Below are 25716 nucleotides of genomic sequence, written 5' to 3' on the forward strand. Positions count from 1 at the left end.
TGAGAGATATATCCCTTTGTTCTCCGTTTCTGGCAGAAAGAAGAGGGGAAGCAAGAAGAGAACATGCTCCCAACAACAGTCTCCTACCCGCCCAATAACTGCACTTGCAAATCCGTGGACAGAGGGCACGTTTCCACCATTGCTTCCCTCCGGGAGGATGGCTGGAAATGTAGCCTTGAGCTGTACACATAGCCAACCAGATAAAATTGGGGTTCGATAGTTAAGATTCATGGGCAAAGTAGATCAGATAGGCAACCAGCATCCTCTGCGACATGGAAGCAAATTCTTTTCTCTGGTCCATGGCAGTCATTGGCCCTAAGACTGCAAAGCAGGGTGCAACCAAAACAAAGGAGAGGCAACACCCCCCAAGGACCACAATAGTATCAGCCTGACCCTACAACTTGGGAAAAGGCCTAATCATATTTTGAAACCTTATTTACTTATAAGTGCAGCTGTGTGCCTAAAAAGTTGTTTGCAATATTTTATCAACGGCTTTGTTGCAAGACATTATTTCAGAGCCCATCCATCTTCCACTTAATGTAAATTATCTGATTCTAAAAACCTAACACTCAGTGTGAAATATGTAAGGGAATAATTACCTATTCCTCACCATTTGAAATGAGAAAACTTATAATGTATTGCTCCTCAACCAAAAGTCCAAACCAATTTTCTAAGTTATTACTAAATGCAATGAAAGGATTACTTATAAGTTACAAAATGTCCTCTTCCAATGTAAAATAAAAAAAAAAAATAGCTTAAAACTTTTCTTCCCAATCATCAAGCAATTAATGTGGTTGTTACATTCATTGTGTATGCAGGAAAATGTACAGTTTGCATGTAGCTCCATAAAAACTTTGTTTACGACATGGGAAGGCCAATAACACATAACAATAAATAAATTTGCTTGAAAAACTGCGTGTAAAAGTTTACAATAAAATGGTAATTTCCTGTAATAAACCATAACTCACCGATTGAGTTGGGGACTTACAACTTGAAGCAGGCTAATAAACGAGGAGCCCGCGAGGGGCTCTTATTTTCTGTGGGCACAGAAGTGGATGTGGCAGACAAGTTAGATGAAGATGTAGCACATCAGGTGAGCCACCAAACTCAGTCATCAGGACAGGGTCTCTGTCCTTCTGGGGATGTATACAAGCGTGTGAACGGAAAAGCTTTAAAGGAGTTGGTGGGACATTTAGGATAAACAATTGCAAATTAAACTTTGTTTGGACTTTTAATTGTAACATTCAAACTTTTTTCTGTGCCACGAGAAGGCGTGTAAAGCTTCTGAATTTAACAGAAGGATTCCTAGCCTACAGTCACACCATACAAGAAAGACAGTTATCATTGCATCTACATAACTCACCCATTATGATACCCCTCTCAGTGCCAGCAACATCTGAGAGTCAAATTCTCTTTGCCCACCAGTGTGCTTTTCAAAATATCTATATACGATGCTGGCATTCTACCAACTGATTCTGGAATGCAATTCAACAGTTATTCCTCTTAGAACTTGTTTAAAAATGTCATTGTGTTTTAAGGATGTAAATATAATAGTCTTCATAAATAAATATTGGTTTAACAGGCTGTGGTGGTAGGTATGTATATACTCTGATATCCGGCTAATAAAATGCAAAAGTATCCCATCAGGATGCAGTAGCATTCCTCCCAAGTCTTCCTTCTTACAACCCCTAATCCCAGGATATAACAAATCAAAGGAGCCCAGCCAGTGTGGCTCAGTAGTTGAGCTTTGACCTATGATCCAGGAGGTCACGTTTATTCCGCGTCAGGGCATATGTCTGGGTCACAGGCTCCATCCCCAGTGTGGGATGTGCCATGAGGCAGCTGATCAATGATTCTCTTCTTCATTGATGCTTCTGTCTCTTTCTCTCTCCCTCTCTGAAATTTATACACACACACACACACACACACAAACACACACATATACATATGCATATACATATTAACAAACAAACAAAAACACAAAGGAGAATAGGAAGAGTCTACACTGTGAAAGAAAGGACTGCCTAGACCCCTGGAACTCAAGAAGGAGGAGACCCAGCATTGAGTCCCCTGAGTCCTTACAATACAGCTCTTTACGTAAGGCCCATGGAGAGAACATGCTCCCACCTGGTCTTTCTAAAGCAAGGAGGTATTAGTAGGAGCTCCCTTTTTGCAGTGGTGGTATCATTAGGGTCCAAAGGGCAACTAAACATATACACACAGTCAGCCCTCGTTCTATACCTTAATGGGAGAACTGCCTACTAAAGAGATGCTTAAATTGTATTCAGAGTCCCATATATAACATATCCACGATAAAACTGATGATTACTTGCCATAAAATGTAGCAGGGAAATTACAATGTGAATGAGAAAAGACAGAAACAAACTAGATAATTGGCATTTTCTGACAAGACATCAAAGAAGCGATCATAAAATGGTTTTAAAAGTAATTATGAGTTACCTTGAAATAAATGAACAAAGAAAATTCCAAGAAAGAAATTGAAAAGATAAAAAAAGTAAGTAGAAATTATAAAACTAAAAAATAAAAAGAGAAATAACGAGAGACTAAGAAGTATTTGAAAAAAATAATGGCTGAAACTTTCCAAAATTTTATAAAAATATATATAAACCTACAGATCTAAGTATGGCTGAGTATTCTCCAAATAGAATAATCCTGAAAAAATACACACCAAAATACATCCTAATTATACTTCCGAATACTAAAAACTAAGGCACTTTGACAAGAACCAGAGTCACAACATATGAATCCTAGGGGAATATCCATCCAATGAAAGTAATTTGTCATCTGAAACCATGAAAACCCAATGTTGAAAGAAAAAAAACAATGTCAACCACGTTCAGCCAAAACATATTTCAGGAATGTGAAAGGGAAATGAAGACATTTTCAAATGAAGACACATAAGAGAATTGGTAATAAGCAAGCCTGTTTATCGAGAATAGCAGAAGGAAATTTCCCAACCAGAAAAGACATTGTACCAGAAGGAGGCCTGGAACTTCGGAAAGCAGTGAACATCAGAATGAGTACAATAGAGGTAAAATATGATAAACTATCATTTTTATTATCCGCTTTTAAATCACATTTGATGGTTGAAGCAAAATATTAATGTAATGTGGTAAGTTAACTATATTTTATTTATGTTTTATTTTCTTTGTTGTTGCAAGTATTACAGATGTTCCCCTTTTTTCCACCATTGACCTCCTCCCCTGCTCCCAAGGCCTTCACTTCATTGCATATATGCATATAAATTCTCTGGTTAATCTCTTCCTCCCCCTCCTCTTCCCTCTGAGAGTCCTCAGTCTGTGGCATGGCATGTTCCATGTCTCTGAATCTGTGTTTACTTTGTTCATTAGATTTCACATATGAGTGAGATAACTATATTTGAAAAGTGGGGATGTTAAAAGGACCTAAAATATGTAGGATAGCTACATGACAACAGGTTTGGTAAATTGTTGATACCAGTGTAATTTGACATTTGTATACTGTAATATCTAGAACAACCACTAAGAAAATTATTCAAATGGATAGACTAAATAATATTATATATAAATCAAAATTGAACCCTAAACAATGTTAAAATTATTCACAGGAGGGTAAGAAATAGAGAAACTGAGGAATGAGAGAAAAAAAAGAAATAATAAAATAGCAGCCTTAAGTCCTAACATATTACTGATTACCTTAAGTTAAATGGTGTAAATATACTACAAGAAAGAAAGATGTTGGCAGTGTGTTTAAAAACATGACCTAACTATGCTGTCTCCATGGAACTCAGTACAAATGCATGACTTTAATAATTTGGAAGTAAAAGACTGAATGATGGCATGCCAGGCAGTTGCCTAAGTACAATGTAATTTTAAACGAAGAGAGATCATATCCCATGAGCAGCAAATTGAGATACTCCATGTAACTTAATTTTGAATGGTAATCTATAAATATAAAAGCCTCAGTGACCAAACGACCGAACAGCCTGTTGACCAGTCCCTACAACTCGCACTGACCATCAGGGGACAGGCACTCATCGCACAGGATCGGGCTCCCTCCTGTCTGGATTGGGCCTGCAGGATCGGACCAAAACCAGCTCTCTGATATCCCCTAAGGGGTCCTGGTTAGGCCGAGGGACCCCACCAGTGCATGAATCCATGCACCGGGCCTCTAGTATCAAATAAAAAAGACTTCATAGAAAAGTGTCAGGTACATCTTAAATAATGATGCAAGGACCGATACACCAGAAAGACATAACCATCTTCAGTGTGCATGCTCCAAATGACAGAGCCTCAAGCCACAGGAGGTGTCCCCTGCTACAAACGGAGGGAGGAAAGACAAACCCACAATCACAGGGGAGGGCCTTCTCACCTCACTCTCACAGTTGGTAGAGCTACGGAAGAACAATTAAAGAGAACATCAGCAAGAATCATGGGTTATTGAGTCAACCAACATGATTTAATTAACGTATATGGACTCTTCACTCAAAACCGGCAGAATTAACACTTTTTGAAGGCCTATAGAATATTCACCAAGATAGACCACATCTTAAGCGGAGAGTGGAGGAGTAAGTCTATCTGTTGGGAAGGCTTACTGTGTAGCTATAGCAATCAAGTTCAGGGACAGAAATAGAGATAAATGAAAAAAAATATATATATATACACTCCAGACGGAGACCCACAAAAATACGCTTAACTGAATTTTAACCAAGGTGCAAAAGTCATTCAATGGTGGAAAGAAAGCCATTTCAAAAAATTATGGTGGCACAGTCGGAACTACATAGACTTAAAAACTAAACCTTAACTTAATTCACATGCTTCATATGAAAATGAACTCAAAATAGATCAGAGACTTACATGAAAAATGTAAAACTATAAAACTTTGAAAAAATAAAAGTAAATTTAGAAGCCTAAAACCAGCTGAAATTTTCTTAGAATTGACACCAAAAGCACAATTTATAACAGTGCTAATGACAAATTGGCACTTGTCATAAGTTATATTTCGCCCTGTAGGAGACCCTGTGAAGAGGATGAAGTTGCAAGCTACAAGCTAAGAGAAAAATATTTGCAAATGATGTATCTCACAAAGAATTTATATCTAGGCTACAGAAAGAATTCTCAAACTCAACAGAAAAATAATAAAAATTTTAAAAATCCAATTATAAAATAGGCAAAAGGAATCAACAGGCACTTAACTGAAGATGATAGACAGATGATTCACCTCATTAGCCATTAGTGAAATGCAAATTAAAATCATAAAGAGATATCATTAAATCCAGATATCAAAATGGCTAAAATAAAAATTTGGCTTTTGGTGGTGAATGATTTACTTTATTTTTATATTCTGTGAGTTTCCAACTGAAGTGAAATTATTTTGGGTTTAAAAAGACTCCAAGAGACCATTATTTTAAAGTAATTCTGACTTGGATAACTTACAGGAGAAATAAAAAGGGATACATGTGTTCAGGGCAGATGTCTTTTCAACCCAGGCCTCAGAGCATCTTCACAGCTCAAGTTTCAGCCAAAAGAAGCCTGCGATTTAAAGAAAGCACAAACCATGAGGAAATAAAACACTAAATGAGGGCTAGCTGAAACACACACACATACACACAATAAATTCAGACTCTACAAAACTGTGTAGATTAGATGTTTGAATACATAATAACATTCTGATTGGCATTCGGATTGGTGGGGCAGGAAAATGCTGCATAAACTAGCAGTTAGGTCTAGGATGCACTAAGATAAGCAGCTTTAAGTTCAGTCTGCAGGGGAGAATGGCCCCTGGCTGGAACCCACGCTGAGGTCTGTGTTCCCACTGAGGCCGTGACGTGAGAGGCTGTGGAGAATGAGGAGAATAAAGTAGGAGAGGCACCAGCAGTAACGCAGAAAGGCTACACCCTTTAAGACTTAGGGTAGGCACTTTATTGCAAAAGTCTCAGGCACATACACACAGGTCAGAATATATATATATATCATAGCAGAAATTAGTGTCCAAGTTTTCCAGATTTTCTAATAAATACTTAAAATTTTACAGCAAAGTTGTATCATTGTTCTCTATTATCAATGTAATATGCCATTCTATAAGCTCTTTGTTAAGGTTTTTGATAACTTTATAGGAATATTTATGGCAGACTGATTATGTGATTTCAGTGTTGTAACAGAGTAGCTCCTTAGTATATTTTTAAATTTATTAAAACATGATAAGTCATACTATAGAAAATGCATGTTTTTTTCTCACATAAAGAAAGTGTCAGTAATGGGCTGGTAGTCTAGACTGTTCTGCTAAGGGTGATGACCTCTTTTGAGTGATAAATTGTTGTGATTAGCTCTCTAATTCATTACAGTCGGTTCTTTTGAAAATGGTAATAGATATTTCAGTGAATTAGAGGATTAATCTAACAATCTGCCAAACAAGCTAACCTGATAGTTTGAAGCTTGCCTAAGTATAATGTAATTTTAAACGAAGAGAGATCATATCCCATGAGCAGCAAATTGAGATACTCCATGTAACTTCATTTGGAATGGTAATTATATTAATGAAATACGATTTTAAAAGCATTTCAAATCCATACATCCCTACAAAGAACTGCTTAATCAACCCTCGGAATTAGGCGTTCGTTTGGTTTTCTAAATTTCATAAAATACTTGTCTTTAATGAATTCTTATCAGTGACAAAGTGATCAGTCCTTTCTAATCTACTTTTTTCAAGCTTCTTTTCTCTCTGTGCCATCTGGGCACAAGCCCACAGGTGTATATTTCTTACTAGTGGAGAGTAGCTTCTAGATAATCAGGACAACTTGCTAAAGTTGATTTAGAGAATGCAAGTGGCTGAGGAAAGAGGCAAGTAAGCGTTGAGGTCGTGCATATTACATTCAACATAACGTGATCTGGTTCTGCTTGGAACAAAGGCAATCGAAGTTTCAGAGATTGCTGTAGGTTCTCAAAAACAAATAAATAGCCCTAACTGGTTTGGCTCAGTGGATAGAGCGTCGGCCTGCGGACTGAAGGGTCCCAGGTTCAATTCTGGTCAAGGGCATATACCTTGGTTGTGGGCACATCCTCAGTAGGGAGTGTGCAGGAGGCAGCTGAATTGATGCTTCTCTCTCATCAAGGTTCTAACTCTCTATCCCTCTCCCTTCCTCTCTGTAAAAAAATCAATAAAATATATTTTTAAAAAACACACAAAAAAAACAAATAAATATTTCAGGAAGTAAAATTAGACAGTAACATAAGTAAGAAATTATTATAGTTCACTTTCACAGTACACAATCATTTCTTATAACTATATATATATATATAACGTTGGGCTTTTTCGTTTCTTTTTTTATTATTATTGATTTCAGAGAGGAAGGGAGCGGGAGAGAGAAACATCAATGATGAGAGAGAACCATTGATCAGCTGCCTCTTGCACGCCCTCTACTGGGGATCGCCAGCAATCCAGACAAATGCTCTTGATGGGAATTGAACCTGGAACCTTTCAGTCCGCAGGCTGACGCTCTATCCACTGAGCAAAACCAGCTAGGGCTGGAGAGCTGTATTTTTAAGGGGGGTAACATGAACCAGGTGAGTAAAGGTGTGTGTTTATGTGCAGAGGAGTGTGTGTGTGGTGGCGGGTAGAGGGATGGAGACCTAGAATGAAAGGAGAGGAAAGGTAAACATTTTAATTGATATGCAGTTTTCACATGGTTCTAGTGACTCTCCTGGAGCTTTGTTAGGTGACTTCAGGCTGCCACGTTAGTTCTATCTCCATAAAAGAGTCGCTGAAGACAACATTCCACCCGCTATTTGGGTAAAGGCTGATTTCCTGCCTGTTCAGTTGGGGCCTCTCTAGGCGTCTCCCCTGAGCCTGAGAACTCACCTGACTACACAAGGCAAGCTCCCCCTGGTGGACGCTGTGCTTCCTTAGCTTAGAGCAATCCTTGGTATAGAGTGTTTGAATCCAACCACACCTCTTGCTTCCCTACCTGATAGTACTAGTATCGTGCCCCCTCCTCACTTCCTGCTTGGAATTTGCTCTTGGACACACTGCTTTTTTTTTAAGACACGCTATTTTTAAGAGGGCTCTTTAATAAAATAATATGCATGAAAAATCAGAAGAGAGGTACCTGGCAAGCTACAGGAAATTTCAGATATTTTTAATTGTCTGATGGTCTTGAATTTCTGAAACAAAAGAAGCCTTCATTATCATCACACATTTTTCTGGGGCAGAAATAGTTGAAACAATGCTAAGTCTGTTTTTAAGTTGCATTTGTGTGCTTTTATTGTTGAGTTGTAAGAATTCTTTATATACTAATACTCTAGATACAAGACCCACATTGGGTATACGATGTGCAAATACCTCATCCCATTTTGTGAACTGTCTTTTCTCTTTCGTGATGGTTTCCTTTGAAGCAAATCTTTTAATTTGATGATGTCCAATTTATTTATTTTGTGTAGCTTACAGTTCTATGTCATGATGAAAAACAGTTGCCTTACCTAAGGTTATGAAGACTTTCTCTTATGGTTTATTTTTTAATTTTATAGCTTAACCCTAGCCTGTCAAACTCAAAGGCTAACATGGGCCAAATAAACCAGGTTTAATTTTATGTGGGCTGCAAAAAAACACAAACATAAGGGAAAAGAATGCAACACGATTATAGTAATCAGTCATTAGTGAACGTTGTAGTTTGCTATTAATAATTATGTATATCAGGATATTGTAAAAATTAAGTTATGAAATGTTTATTAAAATGTTTCTTACATACCATTATATTGGCTGGGCCGCAAAAATATTCCTTGCAGGCCGTATGCGGCCCACAGGCTGCGAGTTTGACATGCTTGGCTTAACCTCTTATATTAAGATATGTGATTAATCCTTATACAAATTCTGTATGCCCCACCTAAAATAAAAAGAGGAAATAAAAGAGGATTCCTCAGGTCCCCCAGGCTGCTGAGACCCAGATTTGAAGGCGCCAAAACTGAACACATATGGTCTACGGAATCTGCCTGATGTGGCCACTGTTATCTGGCTAACAGTAGTCCAATCCAGATAATCAAGGTCCTCTCTCCATTTGACTCAGCTTTGGTTAATCACATCTCATTTTTTTCCCATCAATTAATGCTCCGATATAAGCTGCCTTGGGGCAGACATTTTTTAGTGCCCATTCTAACCTTATCTCACCTTCTGTGGGGCTGACAAGTTGGAAGAGCCCTGTGAAGTGAGGATTCTGCAGGTGCCCCATGTTCCTCTACGCAGATGCCTCTGCCTTAGTCTAAGATGCGGAAGTGAGTGACCTGATGCCTGAGTGGCTTGACCCACAGGTGACCCGGGTCACAGAGGCATTCAGCTCTTCAAGGCAGACATGGCACATTATGTTGAGCTTCCAGTCACCAGCATCAGAGGTTCTGAGCATGGACAGTGCGCCTAGTCATTCACTGGCAGTCTGCTGCTCTCAGCTGTGCTGTCCCCAGCTCTGAGATTCTTGCTTGGAGGGGACCCAACTGTAGTGCCCTGGTTCTTTAATAAATCATTTTCTGTTCAAGATAACTCAAGTGGGTTCTGCTATTTGCAACTAAGAACTATGATGAATGCAGCCCCCCTCACCTCCACCTACACTCTCAGCCTGGGTCGGCAGTCTGTTCTTTGGCAGACCATCTTTGCATAACATTTTGTAACTTCCTTAGTTCTGACATTACTTTCTAATCCTACCCTTTCCTCCTATCTTCTAGAACATTATGAACAAATTTTTCTGTGTTCTAAACTTTAGTACCCAAATGTTCCACTTCCCAAATCACTAGTTTAAGTATTATATTTTTTGTCCTTATAGCTCAGTGGTCAATTAATCCACTTAATATTTAACCATATTAATGCTTTTATTTTCCATTATTATAGTATTTTTATCTTTGGTCTTTATATATTTCACTTTCTGAATTCATTTCACAGTCTATGATTTAAAATTATGTTTTTTTGACTTACTTATTCCTTTCTGAACAGCTGAACCTAGCTAGAGAAAATTATTATGTAGCTTGATAAGTTGGTACCATTATGAATTCAAGATCACTCACCATGACTAGATCCTCCATATGGCATATTGCCCAATATTTATTTGATCAAATTGCACTGTACTGTCAATAACAAATATATCGTGCAGCACCCACTTAGCTAACATCAAACCCTGTCGGCAGGTGATCTCCAGCTACTTATTCACTGGGAGAGCAGAAACTTCTAGAACTTGTCATAACATTTTGCCCTACACTTACAACTCCGCTAGAACTTGATCCCAGCCAATTATCCTCGCTTATGTAATCTTATAAAATCTTATATTCCTACCTGGACATGTGTTGCTAAAATACTATTTAAGAAAGAAAGGAAAGATGGAAGGAAAGTCCCAAAGAGCCTCCCTTTACATGTTATAAGGTGTTCCCACAGAGTTCTCCAGGGTTTTTGATCCCCAGTTCAACCAAGGAGCTCAAGGAAAGCTGTTTACTATTTCTGGCAGGATTAGAGAACTGTTAGTTCCTGCTAATTTTATTTATTTATTTATGTATTTATTGGAAATTTCATTAGGTAAAGGCTTTAACCTTGAATAAGAGTTACTTTCTTGTTGTAAAAGTTTACTAGGTATTGGCTAGATATTTGTGAGATAAATCTAGCACTGCATCTAAAAGGGTGGAAAAAGACATTGAATCATGTTTCCTCAACAGCCTCCTCATAGCGTAGGGTGGATAGCCCACACGGTTGAACAGGAGTGCTTGTAACAGAGAGGGCCCCTCTGTCCATCCTGCCCATGGGAGCAGAAGTGCACGGTGTAGGCACTATATCTCAGTCTAAACATCCGCTCCTAATGGTGAAATGTCAGAGACATCCCAGTCCCCTGAGAGAAGTTGAAACTTCTTGGTATATATTTGTTTTATGCCTGTCCGTCTCCTCTGGAGAATTTTTATTGCACCAAGATTTGTGAGCTACTCACATCTTTTATATAGACCAACACTTGGAAGACTCTGGCATATGTCATCGATAGGGCATAAGTTTGGCAAATATTTCCAAGATACTAGAAAATAACTCTATTTCTAACAGAAACATCCTGTAGGCTACCACACATGAACTCCAGTCTCAGAAGACCAGAAGATGGCTTATGTTGAACTTTTGGTATTTTTATATTCAGTTTGCAGCAAATTTTCAAACAAATAAACTCAACGGGTTGCAAGAAACTGATACAAATATAAAAATACCTTTATCACATATTTTTAAAGGAAACTGTCTTCCATTCGTGGAAAGGCTCTAGAGGAGCGGTTCTCAACCTGTGGGTCGCGACCCCTTTGGTGATGGAAAAACCCTTTCACAGGGGTCGCCTAAGACCATCCTGCATATCAGATATTTACATGATGATTCATAACAGTAGCAACATTACAGTTATGAAGTAGCAACAAAAATAATTTTATGGTTGGGTCTCAACGTGAGGAACTGTATTTAAAGAGCCAAAAGGTTGAGAACCACTGCTCTAGAGGCTTACCTGGCTTGACCCAACCTTGGATGGTTTGCCATTCCAGGGCCCTGAAGCCATTTTAGTCATGGCAGCCATACTGCTAATACTCTACTATGAGATGAGTAACGAGGATGACCAACTTGTCCTGATTGCCCACGATTTTCCCATTTTTTAAAACTCAAAGTCACATGTCCTGAAAACATGCTCAGTTTGGGGTAATCTGGGATGAGTGACCACCCTAAGCTGGACTTTCTTCGTCCCTGAGCACCTTGGTTCTGTATTTTTTTCCCAATTTTGATACTGTATGGTTTATTCAAAATCATCATTTCATTCTAGACATGCCTGGTTCATGTTAAGTCTTCTAAGGTCCTAATGAAGGCACTTCTCTGCTCACTGAGCTTCTATATTACCAGCCACTTAAGACCGGTTATGAGAGTAGTGAGTGAACATATTGTTGGAAGAATAAATAAGATGCTAAACTCCTGTCCTGAATTGCTGTACCACTCACCTAAGAAGAATTTTGCTATAGCATGTTTACCTAAGTTAGTATTCAGAAGAATATTGCCATAGTAGCTTCTGTCTCCTACCACCATCCAATCGATACTCCAGATATAGCTTTATCATAAAGTCTTCAAGACACAGCTCAAAAAGTCTGAATTGCAACCTTTCTCCCTACTGCTACCACTATCATCATCTTTAGAAGCTGATCTAAAGCCCTTTTATCTCATTAATGTAAACTCACCTCAGTAATATCTCCAACTATTGGACAATTATCCAGCCAATAAACAATATTTGGTCCTGGTGCATGTTGATGAGAAAGATAATAAAGATAAGTCTAACTTGATAATGACCCTTAAAGCCAATGACAGAAAAAAGCGTGCTGCCACGGAAAATGGACACTTTAAGGATCACAGATTTAACTCCAAAACCAGCCACATAGGCTTCTTCTGGGTGTTTCCATGTGTTTGTCACCTGTGGATCCTCATTCATTTATTTTTATTTTCATTTTTATTTTCCTTCTGCATTAACCCTACTGCTTTCTAGGACCTCTGAACAAATATCTGCTTTCCAAGCTTTGACCTAGCCTGTCCCTTCTAGTGCTAGGTGTACCGGTTAATAATGTGGATTTTTTTTCAATAGATGGAGTTACGCATATGTTTATATATATGCGATTTGATATGTATGCTATTTTGTTGTATTGACAATAAGCTTCAAAACTTCATATGTCAAATTTTCTGAAGGTGTTAACATCATAGATATTTTTACGCTTAAAAATGTCGAATTTCGCCAAAACCGGTTTGGCTCAGTGGATTGAGCGTCGGCTTGCGGACTGAAGGGTCCCGGGTTCAATTCCGGTCGGGGGCGTGTGCCTGGGTTGCGGGCACATCCCTAGTGGGAGATGTGCGGGAGGCAGCTGATTGATGTTTCTCTCTCGTCAATGTTTCTAACTCTCTGTCTCTCTCTCTTCCTCTCTGTAAAAAATCAATAAAATATATTTTAAAAAAATGTCGAATTTCGTGCCAAAAATAAAGAGCATTTACTTTATTTTGAAGAAAAGTTCTGCTAAAAGTTATCATATACTTCGGGAAGCTTATGGTGAACATGCTCCATCTCAAGATACTTGTGAACACTGGTTTAAACGCTTTAAAAGTGATGATGTTGATGTGAAAGACAAAGAACGTCCAGGTCAATTTGAACCACACTTTAAAGGATCGTAAAACGACCAGAATGTGCCAGAAGACACGGCAAAGTAATTTTGCTTCATGATAACGCACCATCACGCACTTCAAAACCAGTTAAAAACACATTTAAAGTTCTTGCCTGGGAAGTATTAATCCACCTGCCATGTTTACCAGACCTCGCTCCTTCAGATGACCACTTGTTCCGATCGATGGCACACGCACTTCGAAACATACAAAGTGGAAAATTTGGTCTCTGAACAGTTTGCCTCAAAACAAGTTCTATTGGGACGGTATCCACAAATTCCTTGAAAGATGGGTGAATGTGTAGCTAGGATGGACATTACTTTGAATAAAGCACTTTTGATGTTTCTCTTGAAAGTATCATGATTTCCTTGATTAAGAAAATCTGTAATATTAACCAGTACACCTCGTACATCATCTCTGTGGTGGCAATCAAGAGGAATTTCCTATATCTCTGCTTTATAGGCCATCTTTACCAGTCGAGTTGGCAACCACCAGATAATCTGATTTTCAATGATATTTAGAGCTATGCATTACTCATTAGCAACATTGTTTCATTTATGTGTTAGCCAAATCTTATATATCCAGGATTATATGGTCACTCAACAATAGCCAAGGGTGGAATTACTTTGGTGAAAGGATTTTGAAACAATTTTATGGCAGACAGAAATGTTCATGGACTGTGGTTCCCTCACACTTACCATGTCCCTGAACATATCTGATTCCACAAACAGAAATTATGGGCTAAAAAACACTTGAGATGATTCATTGTCAAGATAACACTTGTGAAAAGTGGGCATGGAGCTAGGTTCATCATTAAAGAGTAAAAAATTACTCTGAAAGCATATCTGCAGCTTTACTATTCTCCATCTAAAATAGGAAACAAAATGGAAAAACCACATTTTTATTGATGTATTACACTCTTGTTATTTGTCTTAAGAAGATGTGTGTGTAGGTGTCTATGGGTGTTTTTCCTACCAAAGATGAAAGATGTAAGAAATATCTATTGGTTGCCCATAGACGGAAAATCTGCAAACATCATGGCTTTCTTCCTGAATGTGAAAAGGATAACCAATTTGGAAGGTGGACAGAGAATTTTGACAGCTAATATTGTACCTAATCCCATATAATAAAAAGCTAATATGCAAATAGTTGTCACACCCTCACACCATAACGACCGATCAGGAGAAGGCTCCGTGCACAGCAGGCACACATGGGTGGGCCGGGCTGTGTGTGAGACCAGTCACCAGGAGATGCATGGAACACTTCTTGGTCCCTCCCCCCAGGCTCCCGTGGGCAGTAGTGGCTCCCTCCCGCCTCCTGCTGGCACCAGCAGCTAGCTCCCACCTCCCTAGGAAGCGACACGGCTCCCACCAGCTACCGCAGTGGGTGGTGGGTGGCCTACTGCTAGTGATTTTGCATGCTGGGCCACTAATGGTGACAATAATATTGCCAGGCACTCTTATCAGTGCTTTATATATCAATTTGTTTCGCCCTTTCTGTGGTATATAAGGTCCATATACCTTTAGCATTCCTTGTTTAAAAATGAGGACAGGGAGATAGAGAGAGGCAGAAAAGTCAGGGATGTGAGTAAGGAAGCCAGGGCTCAATCCTAGGCAGTCCAGTTCCAGTGTCCTCACCCTGAAACTCTGAGCTATAGGAGGCATTTACCCCCACACACACACACCCCCATTGCACAGAAAAGGGTGTGTCACTTGTGTTTTCAGTGTCCGAAAGGAGCTGCCAAGTGTCCAGGAGGCAGCAGGAGAATTTGAATGATATGCTGGGTTTGTGATGGGGCAAATGAGTAAGAAAATCCTGACCCTACATAGGATTCTGGCTTGTCACCTTGGGAGGGGACAGGATAGGGACAAAGAAAATGAACACCCAGGGCTGATGGCCACTCTGCTCTCTCCCTGTGGCAATGGCAGGAGAAAAGGTATGTACATGTCCCTGCTCAGTGGGTGAGTGGAGGTGTCCCTAACTGTGGGATGTTTGTATGTATCCCACATTGCCCTGCTCAGAGAGGAGGCTCTCATGTCTCCGTTGTTGTTTTTATGAGTGCTTCTTATCAAATTAAGGGCATTTAATCATGTGGCTGTTTAAGCTTTGCAATGCTCTTTTAGCACCTAATGAAATGTAGGTATTTTTCCTTTATTCTGTTACCAAAAAAGCCTGCTGGTGTTAAGATTGGAATTATGTTAAAGCTATAAATCAAGTTGGTAATAATTTGCCTATTAAAATATTGAGTCTCCCAGCCTAATATTTGTTTTTACATAATCCGATAACCTTTTAAATTGTGGTGTTTAGACCATTTACATGTCACATGATTAAGTGGAAGTCTATCTTCTTATTTTCTGTTTTTCCCACCTGTGTTTTGTTTTCCCTTCATCTTTTTCTGCCTTCGTTTGGAGTATTTGTGATTAACCCATTCCATCTTCTTTTGTTGTTGGTTTTTTAAAAAATACATCTCAGTGGTTGCTTGTTATTTTAGTTGTTGCTTTGGGATTTATAGTATAAAGTACCAGCTTTTCACAGTCTACATTCAAGTGATAATACACCGAAAAATATATATCATAAACACCTTAAAATAATATTTTTTTTATTTCCTTCCTTGGCCGTTATGCTATTGTTATAATATATTTCATTTATATATGTTATAAACCTACAACCTATTACTGATTACAGTTATTGTTTTTAAAGTAAATTGTATTTTAAATGATTTTGTTGATTATTAGAGAGGGTAAGGAAGAGAGGGGAGAGAGAGAGAGAGAGAGAGAGAGAGAGAGAGAGAGAGAGAGAGATGGACCGGTTGCCTCCTATATATGCCTGACCTGGGATTGAACCTGCAACCTGGGTACATGCCCTGACCGAGAACCAAACCCAGCACCCTTTTGTGGTGTCCTGGAAAAGAGTCCAACCAATGGTGTCACACTGGCCAGGGCTACGTAGCTCTAGATAATAGGAAATATACACTCACCCTTGCAGCTACCATTTCTACTGCTTTCTTTACTTTCTAAAGGTCCTAATTTCCAACCTGCCTGAAGAACTTCCTTAAACATATTTCTTGCCAGACTGTAGTTGAATGAATTATATTTATTTTAGTTTTTTATGTGTCAAATTAGCCTTTTAAATAGCATTTTAGCTTGGTATAGTTTTCACTTGATAACATTTTTAAAATTTTTCTACTTAAAATACTTCTCTGCTGTCTTCGTGTTTACATGGTTTTCTATAAGAAGTCTTCTGTCACCTTTACCTCTGTACTTCTGTATCCAATGGGACTTCTTTCTCTGCGTGTTTTACGGGGGATTTTTCTCCTGATCACACACTTTGGACAATGGGATTAGAATGTGCCTAGAGATAGTTTTCTTCATGTTTCTTGTGCATCTTGAACATATAATTTTCATTAAATTGGGGAAAATGTGTGGCATTTATTTATCCAAATTTTTCTCTGTTTATATCTTTTCCCTCCCTCTTCATGCAGATACCAATCATGGGCTTATTACACACCCACCAGACCATCTGAAGTGGTCCCGTATCTTTATGATGCTCTTTTTTATGTTTTTATTCTTTTTACTTTCCATATTTCATTTTGAATAGCTTTCATTGCCCCACCTTTAAGTTCATGAATCTTTTCATGTGCAATATCTGATCAGCTGTTCACTCAATCCAGGGCATTTTTCATCCCTGACAGCATAGTTTTCACACCCAGAATCTCAGTATAGCTCTTTTGTATGTCTTCCCTGCCTTTACCCTTTAAACATTTGGAGTAAACTTATAACTGCTTCCTGTGCTCTTTTGCCAATCCTAACATCTGTGTCAATTTGATTTGATTTAATTTATTCGTTAAGGTTGCAGGTGGGAGTGTCTCCTGCTGGGGCCTGGAGCCATCAGGACGGTAGGCAAACAGTGGCTGTTGAGAGGGCTGGAGCCGGGTACAGGGGGCTTTTCAGGGTCTCTGGGGCCCAGATGTACCTGTGGGCTGCAGGGACCCTTGCCCGCAGGCCTGCTGGTGGACTGTGGCAGGAAGGGGCCGGCCATGGCTTTTAGGGCCCTTTCAGCAGCAGGGGTTGCAGACAGGATATAGGGCTACCAGCCACTTACAGCTGTGAGGACAAGGGAGCCAGGGGCTGGGACCTTCAGGATCTGGAGTCAGAGGGGCATGTATCTTGCCAGGTCCTTGTTCCGACAGGCTGTTTCATCCATCGCTTTCCTAATGCTTCCTGGTTTGATGCTTTCCAAAATCTCCCTCATTAAAGTTCTACTTCTTCACGGCAGTAACTACCACTTTCTTTTTTTTTCTGCCCATGGATTAAGACCCATATGATTCAGCATATTTGAAAACCAGGTGCTATGTATTATTTCTCCAAGATGCTCTATTTTATTGGTACTTGTACCGTCCAGGTAACGTCCATCTTTCTGAACACTCTCACTGCTCCTCTCTGCACTCCCCCACCCTCCTCGGCCAGAAGCCAGCTTTGGAAAGCGTTTATGCCTCCACCCACCTCCCTCCCTCCCCAGACTCCGATGCGGGGCTGGTTGGATGGTCCTTACAATGTCATCAACAGGCTGTCCCTTCTGTTAGGAGCCCTATTGCGGGATGGCATTGCCTGTTCCTGGGCAATCATTCATTCTCCAGGAGACTAACTACCAGTTCCATGCAGACACCCCTGAGGCTGGAAAATGAGGCGCTCTCCTCCCTGTCCTTGCTTTCTCTTTCTCCACATCTTGAAGTTTCTACCTCAGATCAAATCTTTATTTTGTTGACTCTTTTCTACAGCACTTTCCTTGGACAGAGCACATGAATTATATTCTCTATGATTTCCTACATGGTCTCCAAATATTTCTTTCTCCCTGACACCTGAGTACCATCTTTACTGGGCCCGGGATCGTCTGCTCACGGTTTTATGAGTGTGTTGATGCTGTTTCACTGTTCTCTCTTTTCCAATGTTGCAAAGAGAACCCCGAACACCAGTAGGTTTCCCTCCGTGGGGAATCTGTGCTTTCACCTGTGCCGTTGTGAGTTTTTCCTGGTCCTCATCATTCAAGGGGTTTCAAAAAATATGCAGGTCTATTTTTTTCATTTTAAAATATATTTTTATTGCTGATAGTATTACAGATATCTCCCCCCCTCCCCTGCGCCTTTCCTCCCTACCCCCACCCCCACCCCCGTCTTCACTACCCTATTGCCCATGCCCACGGGCTATGCATATGAGTCTTTGGTTTCAGGTCTATTTTCTTTAACAGCAGATGAATGGTCTCCTGTTCCCCTATTACTTAATGATTGCTTTTCTTTCCTCTATTCCATTTTCTCTTTCTCGAGTGCCTATCATTTTTATTATGAGTTCCCTGAATCTGTGCTATAATCCCTTTACTATCCTTCAAGAGGTCTACCACCTTATGTTTTTGCGCTTGAACTTCAGGGCCAGAATTTGGTCTCTTCCACCAAATATCCTACTAAATTGTTTAATTGGAAAGATGTTTTGTGTGTGCTGGCACATGTGTAAGTATGTGTGTGTGTGTGTGGAGGGGGTGTGTGGAGGCGGTATGCTGGCATCTGTGTAAGCATGTGTGTGTGTGTGTGTGTGTGTGTGTGGAGGGGTTGTGCTGGCATGTGTGTAAGTGTGTGTGTGTGCATTTGTACTGCTCCTGAGTCCCCTCAAGTGTTCTGATTTTTAAGTTTCCATCTTACTCCTCTAGGAGGTGTATTTCAGGGAGATATATGTTGAATCTTGTGGCTGATTTTCCTTTGTTGTCCCGTCATACCCTGTGATGGGCCAATTTAATGACCTTTGCAGATGTCCACATCCTAATCCCGGGAGCCTCTGTACATGGCAGAAGGGACTTTGTAGACATGATTTCATTAAGGTCTGGAGACGGGCTGATTAGCCTGGTTTAAGTGGCCGGACCTGATGAAGACCAAGGTCCTTCTAAGAGATGTGGGAGGCGTTACAACTGGAGGAAGCTGCATGGCGACAGAAGCAGGGGAGAGAGATTTTAAGATGCTACATGGCTGGCTTTAAAAACGGGGTCAGGAACCATGAGTGAGGACATGCAGGAGGCATCAGGAAACTGGGAAGTACCAGGAAACAGATTCTACCCTAGAGCTTCCAGAAGGAACACAGCTCTGCTGAATCCTTGACGTCAGCCCTGTACACCCATGTCAGACTTCTTTCGGAACTATACGTAATAGATTTGTATTAGCTACTGAACGTGTGATACCTTGTTACGGTAGCAGTTAGAAACTAGCATGGGCGCTCTCAGACATAGGCCCATTTTTCTTGCATTGGGGTTCAGGTGTGGGTGTGAGTTTATGGTTACGGTCAGCAGTCACCAAGTGACAGAAAGTGGTGCAGAAGTAGACAGGGCCTACCCGTGGCTGGGACAGCGGGAGGCAGCTGCTCTGCATGTGCCCTCTGTACACAACAGTCTCAAGCCAGTGCAGTGACCCGTCCATGGCTTCCACTCTATTCGTTCACTTCATAATGAGAGAAACTCAACATGCCAGCATGGCGCTCATACTGATCTTCCACGGGGGGTTATGAAAGTTCCCCCAAGGATCTGCCCATGAGGCTCTGTCCTAGATGTCTGGTTTTGGTCAAGTGTTTTATCAGGGGATGGAGCCCCAAATCAGTGTTCTCTTGGGATCCAAAAATACACCCCAGACCTCACTTCATCTCCATGTGCATTAGTTCCAGGTCAGGAATACTACTCATTCTCCAGTAGGTTAATTATCAGTTATGCACACAAGCATATACACTGGGAATTAGAATGGGAGGAGACCTAGTATTTGTTTTTACCAGTAAGTAGTAATGCAAATTATAGCATCCTATCTAATAATAGACAAACATGGTAATTAACCGGACCTCCAACACGCTTCCCATGGGCTAATCAGGGCGATATGCAAATTAACTGCCAACCAAGATGGCGGCTGGCAGCCAGGCAGCTGAAGCGAACAGGAGGCTTGCTTGCTCCAGTGATGGAGGAAGCTAAGGTTCCCCGCCTGCCTTGCTGGCCTCTGAGCTGCACTCTAAGAAACAATGTTGCAATTATAGAAGCTAAACAAACCCCAGATACCTGCTTTCAGCCGTCAGAGCTCGAGCGAGCAGGACCGAAACAATGTTGCAATTATAGAACCCAAACAAACCCTAGATTCCTGCTTTTGGCAGCAGAGGCCTCAAGCTGGAGCTGGCCTCAGAGCTAAAGCCATCTCTCAGCTCCAGTGACAGCCATAGAAGGTAAATAAACCCCAGAATAAAAGAAAAAAAGAAGAAAAGGAGAGGTTGGGAGCTTCAGTCACCCACCAGCCTGAAAACGGCCCTCAGCCCCTCACCCAGATTGGCCAGGCACCCCAGTGGGGACCCCCACCCTGAAGGGGGCATGATCAGCTTCAAACAGCCATCAGCCCCTCACCGAGGCTGGCCAGGCACCCAAGCAGGACCCCCACCCTGGTCCGGGACACCATACAGGCCAAACCAGCCAGCCCCCACCCATGCACCAGGCCTCTATCCTATATAGTAAAAGGGTAATATGCAAACTGACCCTAACAGCAAAAAGACTGGGAATGACTGGTCATTATGACACACACTGACCACCAGGGGGAAGACGCTCAATGCAGGAGCTGCCCCCTGGTGGTCAGTGTGCTCCCACATGGGGAGCTCTGCTTAGCCACAAGCCAGGCTGATGGCTGCCAGTACAGCGGTGGTGGTGGGATCCTCTCCTGCTTCCTCAGCACCGATAAGGATGTCCGACTGCAGCTTAGGTCTGCTCCCTGCTGGCAAGTGGACATCACCCAAGGTCTGCCGGGCTGCCAGAGGGATGTCTGATTGCCATCTTAGGCCCAATCCTCTGGGGTGCAGGCCTAAGCCAGCAAGTGGTCACCCCCACGGGGTCCCACACTGCGAGAGGGCACAGGCCGGGCTGAGGGACCCCCTACCCCCGAGTGCACAAATTTTTGTGCACTGGGCCTCTAGTTATATAATAAAAAAGAATAATTACAACTGGGAAATAATGAGTGGAAATAGAAATTCAGATCATTGAATCAACTAGAAATCTAGAATAAGGCAAAATTCAAAAGAACTTAACTGACTCTCAAACCAATGAGAATGTTCTATAAAAAATAAGTAATTTGTATCCATAATGACACTTCACACTATTAAAACTTAATATGTAAATGTAAAAAATGGACCTTCAAAAGCCATAGTAGAATATTTGGGAGAATTATATAAAATGCTGAAACAGAACTCTTCTAAGTGTGATACAATATTCAAAGGCCATAGTAAAAATAGTGATAACTTTGACTCTTTTTTTATAAAAATGTATATGGCAAAGATGTCATTATAACCCAAGTCTAAAGTAAACAGTTTCCACATATTAATAAGAAAAATTATAACATCCCAACTACATGGATATAAACATATAGGTCATACTATAAGCGCTATAAGTAAACATGAAAAGTTGAAAATGACCAAACATACTGTAATAAATGATTTAATATTAAATTATAATGAATATCATTTTTATCTATTAGGTTGTCAAAGATTAACAAGTTTGGTAACACCTATATTACCCAGTGTATGTTGCATAGTAATTCCCAACATAACAGTTTCATATCTACTAGTAAACAATCGATACCAATAAATAAGAAGCTAAGACTTATTTTATCTTTCTATTTCTAACATTCAAATTATTCTATAACACAGGAGAAACTCAATTTATGTTCAAAAATGAATAAACTTTGCTAAAAATCATGCTGCTGAGAATGTTTACTATATTTTATTTACTAGGCAAGGTACTATTCTAACACACTTACAGAAGATTGATAAACGATTGAAACAAAAGCTTTGCCAATGCCCAATCCAATGTAATTAATTATACATAGCTATTCTGGAACATTCTAACTAATCAAGACTTTATCTTCCCTAATCGTTTTGTCTTTGAGAAATATTAGATCAAATCACACCATAAAAACTAAAGATGTAATAACAAAAATGAATCTACAAAAGTCATAGAAAATTTTTGAGAATTATATAAAATGCTGAAACAGACACAACCCTTTTAAGTGTGATATAATATTCAACGGCCATAGATTAAAAACTGTGATAACTTTGACTATTCTTTAAATAAAAATATATATGGCAAATAAGTCACTATATTCCAAGTAAATATGAACAGTTTCCACATATCAGTAAGAATGCAATGCAAAATACATTTTTTGTCTTGTTCATTTTTTTACTTTAAGATATTTTTCTTCAGTGTAGAGATTTTCTTTGACTTGAAATGTGTTTTCAAAATTGTATGTACTAGTGACAATTATCAGCAAGGTACACCAATTAACAAGCTCACATAGCACACTATTTACAAGTTATAGACAACTCTGATTACTAAGTTACTTGAAGAAATTATTTATCTTTACAAGATCATTGAAATTCCAGTAAATTATATCAGTACAGTATATCTGAAATCCACAAGTACCTACAAAATCTATCTCTTGGTGTGTCTTGCATAAAATAATTCCAGTCTCTATTACTACACATTATATGTATAACTAAGTCTTGTTGTGACATAATTATTTTGAGTTGAACATATAAAAATTAAGTAATATCTTAGATTCTTGCCTCTACAAGTAAATATATTTCAAACATTGAAAGAAAACATGAAAAATCTTATTTTTCAAATATTTTCTCTACTGTGGATGTCAGTCTCAATGAAAACCATTAATACATATCATAAAAACACAATAAATGCAGATTTTGAATTTCTAAAAGTTTCATGTACTCATAAAAATATATTTCTGGTTTGAAATTCAATCTTGGATTAACTTTACACACACACATATCTATATATTTACATAATTATATATATCTAAAACTTCTTGTGATAATCCTGAAATTTTCAAATATAATTTATAATTAAAATAATCTGAAGAAATAATAGACAATTCACTCTATCTCTCTTCTCTTTTTCCAATTCCTGAAAGTAAAAATAACCATAGTGAGATGAAAGTATATATTGCACGGTCTGTATGCTCTTAATTCCAAAAGAGAATGAGAGGATATTTGGTATATTATGATCTCTTTCCAAATATACTAGTAATAACAGAAAATGCAGAAAGGAGTCTATTGTCTTAACCTGTATCCATTTGATAGGCAAACACCTGCATGAAATACAAAGCACTTCTGTCACTGCTAAGCTTATCGCTTTCTCCTAATGACCTTGGAGCTTCATGCAATCCACATGAACGATTTCACTCTGCCTGTGGAAAGAGAACAGTTAAAACGCCCCAGATAGCTCCATAAACTGGAATTTTGTGTTGTCAAGAAGATCCTCTCTTCTCATCGGTGGAGAAGGTACACTGCTCTCGCTCACAGCAGTTCACAAGCAACTCCCATGCCCTTTGTTGTTCGGTGGCATTGTCTACTAGATTGACAAGTGGCGCAGTGGTCTTTGAAGACTGATTTCTAAAGATGCTAAGAGCATGCAATTCATTCTTTTCAAATACCTTCTGAAATACAAGCTTCAAAACAAAGTCAATCATTGATCCAACCATTTAAAAAAGAAAGTCTCTGTGTTTGGCAATGGGAACACTACGAAGAAGAAAATGCATACTAATCTAGTTTATTGTTTTCATTCTGCAGAAGTAGAGGTACAGAGTAGTAGAACGATGAGAGAAGTGTACAGTCTCCTTAGCAAGGGAAATCTGCATGCAGCCGCTAGTGGTTAAGATACGTGGAACCTTCAGGGTGCCACATGCTGGCCTTTAGAAAGAGATCTATGCCATCTGTTAGTATCTCAAACTTTCTTTTTTAAAAATAGACTTTTATTGATTTCAGAGAGGAAGAGAGAGGGAGGGAGAGATAAAAACATCAATGATGAGAGAGAATCATTCATTGGCTGTCTCCTGCATGCCCCCCACTGAGGATTGAGCCCCCAACCCAGGCACGTGCATTGATCAGGAATTGAACTGTGACCTCCTGGTTTATAGGTCTACACTCAACCACTGAGCCATGCTGGCTGGGCAGTATCTCAAAATTTCCATGAGCTTTCAGAATATTGCACACTTCTTGATTTGTTATTTCCCTATATAACATGAAAGTATGGTATCTTTGAGTTAGGGAAAGCTTTAAGCATAATGATATAAACAAAATAGGTTTTTAAGGCCTTTGCCACCTGCTCCACTGTGGCATCTTGTCTGGGCATGACACTCTGGGGCAGTGTTTCCAGTTGTGATTCTCAGCAAGAAATGAGAATGCTTTCTAACCAAGAAGAATAATCAGATGTGTACAGGAAGGGGAAAAAAGCTGCAGGTATGCGTCTGAATTTTATTTCTTATCTTCTCCTACTATAGAGAAAATCCAAATAAAGAGAATTGTGAATTCACATTAATCTGGTACTATTTATTCAAAATTCACAATCCTTCCTATAGAATATTTGCTACATGATTTGCTCACTTGTGTCAATAGAGGTGCTTGAACCCATTGGACTTTTTATTTCCACAATGTGTAGTGTAGAGAATGCACAGAGCAATGCGGGGGTGAGCCACATTGGAGCATGAAGCAAAGACAACATTGGCAATACTGACCAATCTACATTTAAAATTTCGAGGCACAGAAAATATTGGTTATATCTATACTTAAAATGTGGACCCTTTTTAATCATGTTTTTAATTCAATTCTTATTTAAAATATACCTTGCATTAAAAATAGATAAATTTTAAACAATCAAAATGAAAAAAAACACTTTTGTCTCAAAGGACAGTGTGAATAGAATGAAAAGGCAACCCACAGGATGAGAAAAAAAATATTTGCAAATCATATCTCTGATAAGGGATTAAGAACTAGAACAAATAAAGAACCGCAACTCACTAGCAATTAAACATATAACCCAATTAAAAAAAAAAAAGGCAATGACCTTGAATAGACATTATTCCAAGGAAGATATAAAAATAGTCCCATCAAAGATTACCCCCAAAGAAAGTGTTCTACGGCCTCCCCTCTTCCTCACCCTAGTTGTTTCAGTGTTTGTTTCCTTCATAGAGTATAAAATAAAATTTCCTTTCCTGCTTCTCTTTCCCCTAAAGTTCTTGTGTGTTCTTTTGTATTATGAGTTATAATGGACTGCAGTTGCTAGTACAAAAATATATGCTGGGCTCTGGGTTACAGGGTTCCATCTGTGACATTCCAATTCTTTATTGAGTTTGATTTCTCTTCTTCCTTTTCATTCACAGCTTCCAAAATTTTAGTCTTCAAAATAATTTTAGTAGAAATAAATATTACATATATATATTTTTTAAAATTATATATCCAATATAATAAAAGGCTAATATGCAAATAGACTGAACCACAGAAGGACTGGTCACTATGATGTGTACTGACCACCAGGGTGCCAAAGCTCAATGCAGAAGCTGCCCCCTGGTGGTCAGTGTGCTCCCACAATAGGAGTGCTCAGCCAGAAGCCAGGCTCACTGCTGGCGAGTGCAGTGGTGTGGCAGGAGCCTCTCCTACCTCCATGGCAGTGCTAAGGATGTCCAACTGCTGGCTTAGACCCACT

Source organism: Myotis myotis, unplaced genomic scaffold (assembly GCF_014108235.1).
Source record: "Myotis myotis isolate mMyoMyo1 unplaced genomic scaffold, mMyoMyo1.p scaffold_m19_p_3, whole genome shotgun sequence".
In the NCBI taxonomy this organism is placed as follows: Eukaryota; Metazoa; Chordata; class Mammalia; order Chiroptera; family Vespertilionidae; genus Myotis; species Myotis myotis.